Consider the following 3,964-nt stretch of genomic DNA (forward strand, 5'->3'; position numbering starts at 1 on the left):
TTTTGTTTTTGTTTTTGTTTTTAGAGACAGGGTTTCTCTGTAGCTTTGGTGCCTGTCCCGGAACTAGCTCTTGTAGACCAGGCTGGCCTCGAACTCCCAGAGATCCGCCTGCCTCTGCCTCCCGAGTGCTGGGATTAAAGGCGTGCGCCACCACCGCCCGGCTCAGACTGGGTTTTCTGCTTGTCCTCCCAGCGGGGGCTTGGTGCTGTGTCTCTCCTTCAGCCCTCTACACACATGATTCACAGCAGTTGAGAAGAGCAGAACTCATGGACTCCTCCTCTGGACAGCCAGTTAATATCTGTTGCCCAGACAAGATGCCTGGACTGCAAACACAGCTATGGGGAGGGCTGGGACTCATAGATTCATATTCTTTTGCTTGCTGTCTGTTTTATTGTTATTATTTTTTAAATTTGCATCTATATGTATGGGCCTGTGTCTCTGTGTGCGTGCCAGTGGCGGCCAAAGACAGAAACAATGGTCAGAGTTCCAGACATCCATGAGCCTCCCCAGCCAGCCAATATGTGTGCTGAGAACAGAGCTCAGGACCTCCAGAAGAGCAGCAAGAGTTGAATCATCTCTCCAGGTCCACCAGATGGGTTTATGTCCTCTTGCTAATTTTTAGAGCAAAGAGATATCAACCTCCATTTAATCCTAATCCTACAAAGAAACTCTGCCTGTCCCAAGGGTGAGATGTAAGATTGAGCCTTCTCCCTCAGGACAGGAGGAATCATTAAAACCTGGTGCGGGGCTTGGTGTTCTGGAAAGAGTCCTTCCTAGCAGGGGCTGTAGTAACCACAAGTCATTCTGGATGTTGCGTGGGATAGTCAGATCATATTATTTGCCTCCTCAAAACTGCTCCAGTCTCCCGTACCATTCAGAAAAATGTTTATGCTTCCTGGTGAAGTCCAGCAAAGAGGAACCCCCATCACCCTCCCCTCTACAGGACTCTGATGCTTGTTTAGCCCTGAGGTCTTCCCATGGTAGCTTATCTGCTCACTTTCTTCAGGTTACTGCTTCCTCAGAGGAGTCTTCGTTGGTGGCCATCCACCAAGAGCCTTCATTGCTCATTGTCTCTTCCCTCTACTTTGTATCTTCAAGTCACTTAAAGACTTCAACTGTGGGTTTATTTGTTGATTATCTGGCTCTGCCTACTAAAATGAGAGTTTTGTGATTTTTGTCCATTCATTAATCTCACTTTCCAAAACAGCACAAAGTTCACAGTAACAAGAAGTGAATGCCATAAGGGATGAGCGATAGTGCTCAGGCAGCCAACTGACGCCCGTGCTATTGCTAGCCCTGGAGGGGTCAGTAGGTGGTATCTGGCCAAGAAGCATAGCCACACCCCTCCATTGTGTGGTCCAGAAGGCAGAGAGTAAAAGCTGCACCTAAGATTCATGTAAATCCAGTACTCCCCTCTTCACCAGAATGCCAGGCTTCTCAAATGGAGACAAACACAGTCAGAATTCAACTTCCTTTCTTTGTCCTACTCTTTGGCTTTAAAAAATAAACCTTGGCGCTCCCTCCTAATAGGAAAAAGGCCTTCCCAACTACCAGCTAAGGCATGTGAACTATATACGGCTGCTCTGTGTCCTAAAATATTTAGTGTGGTGTTTCCTTTTGTTAAGGCTGGCCAAGCTCTCCTTTGTCTGGGTAAGAACAACACTTTAGAGAAGAGACAAAATATCTGCCACCCAGTTGTTGAGCCGACAGGTTGAATTTTCTCTGAGAACAGTTCCGATTTGTAAGGACTAGCAAATAATTCCTAAATCAAAAGCAAGTTGCTTGTCTCACCCATGTCTGAGCTCTCGGAAGAGAGAATCATCCTCCTTCTCCAACCCTGGTGGGTGGGCGAGGAGGGGGGCAAGGCTTTTCACAGAACACAATGCTTGCAAGAAGACTGAAGGAAGGGATCCAGGTCTGCTTTCTGTTCTATTGTCTTATTCTGTCAGCTCCCACATCTCCCCAAATCCAAGCTTAATAATTTACAGCGGAAAGACATTTAATAAATAAGCAGCAGGATTGGAGCTGTCAGCGCCACACAATGGGGCTGTTTGTATCTTCCTGCTTGGCGTCAGCACCAACTCTCTCAGCTCGCTTCGACTGAAACAATCCCATTTGCTATTTTCATAAAATTAGTTCCTCTGCAGTTTCTATTAATCAGAACATTCTTTGGAGAGAATTATACTGGGATTTTATCACCATCTGAGTTCAACCATTCTGTAAGTCTGATGAATTTTTATCGCCTCTGAGTGGCAGAGAGGGTAAAACTTGAATGGGCTGATGTGAGCCGGCACAGAGCCCTCACTTAAAGCCAGCAAGGCCTGACAGATTGGGGGATCTGGGTCAGTCTCCACTGTTATACATCCGAATAGTCTCTCCCCAGAAGCATCTATAATTTCAAATATGCTTGGGGTCATGGACTTCCTTTCAAATTATACAAAAGCTACAGCTATTCCACATCTGCCTCACCAAGCCACACAAGTACAGCGGATCTGTAGACCTCCCTTCTGCCTTCCGTACACACTGCTACCTATGGACTCCAGGGTTAAACGCATGTTTTTTAAGCTCTTCCAATCATCCTTACCTCCCTTAACCATCTTTAGCTGGAAAACTTGGTTGAAAGAGAAAGGATTGAAATGATTTTAGGAGGAAAGAAGTGAGGATAAAATCTCTCATGATGGCTGCTCTGTCCCTTAAAGGCTCGTGGCCCTCAACTCATGGGGCTTTGGGGAGGTTGTAGACCTTTAGGACACAGGACTGACGAGAAGGAAGTTAGGTCACTGTGAGGAAGGGGTGTGCCCTTGAAGAGGCTGGGGGGGGGGGCAGCTCCTTCTTTCTCTGTTTCCTGGCAATGGCACAGTGAGCAGCTATGCTCTATCATATGATCCCACCATGAAGTTTTGCCACGGGCTTCCAGACCAAGGGACCGCTGTCTCACTCTTTTGTCTCAGCCTTGGAAAGGTGACTAGCACAGTGACCGGCCATATGCTTTTTGAAAAGTGAGGGGGAATAATGGAAAAGAGAATGCAATTCAAAATCTCTGAAATAAAGTCTAAATGTCTAACATATTGATAACGCTGCACAGTATAAGTTTTGAATGAGACATGGGATAAAAATTATAGAAGTTCTGATGAATTTTCTACGCTGCCAGCTTACAGAAAGCTGACTAACACCGGCATCAGCCTAAGTGAGGTAAAGGAAACGATGTAGTTGGGAGAAATGCTGTACCGATGAACAGGCTTCTAGAACTTTCTCTGTCCACTGAACGTGTGATTTTAGAAAAGAAGTAACTTAACCTCTGCCAATCTGAGATAAACTAATAATGCATGACTTCTAAAGTCCGCTCAGTTCCAGTAGCCGGTTGGACCTGATTGGTTATCAGCATCATTTTGTGCTTCTTTATTGAGATAGTCTCAGATAAGGTCCTGACTGGCCTCACACTTGCTGGGTAACTCAGGCTGCTCTGAAACTTGAGATCCTTCTGCCTCAGCTTCCTCAGCATTTATACTATACGTATACCAGATGGCCTTACTGGAGACATTTAAGGTAAAACAATCAACTTTACCCCCAAGTCTCCAGGATATTTTAAGCTATGACCCCATGGTCTATGTTACAACCCAGCTGTTGCAGGGAAACTAGGCGCAGCCAACATAAAAACAAACTAACACACTATGTGGCAATCACACCTCACTTACGGTCATAGAAACTTGAATTCCCTGTGACAGAGGGTTTTTCTTTTGAGAAAATATCTACAGAAATTTCAAGGAATTTTCTTTTAATTTGGTATCAAAAGGAAAAAGGTTTTGTTTTGTTGTTTGTTGTTTTTCTGGTTGAGACAGGATTTCTTCTCTGTGTAGTACTTTTGGTCTTGAACTTGCTCTGTAGACCAAGCTGGCCTCGAACTCTATCAATAGCAGAACAAATGAATTTACACATTTGAGAGGTTCCTTCCTTCCAGGACATA

This window comes from Alexandromys fortis, unplaced genomic scaffold (assembly GCF_014885135.2).
Source record: "Alexandromys fortis isolate MF-2015 unplaced genomic scaffold, M_Fortis_MF-2015_v1.1 scaffold_253, whole genome shotgun sequence".
Lineage (NCBI taxonomy): Eukaryota > Metazoa > Chordata > Mammalia > Rodentia > Cricetidae > Alexandromys > Alexandromys fortis.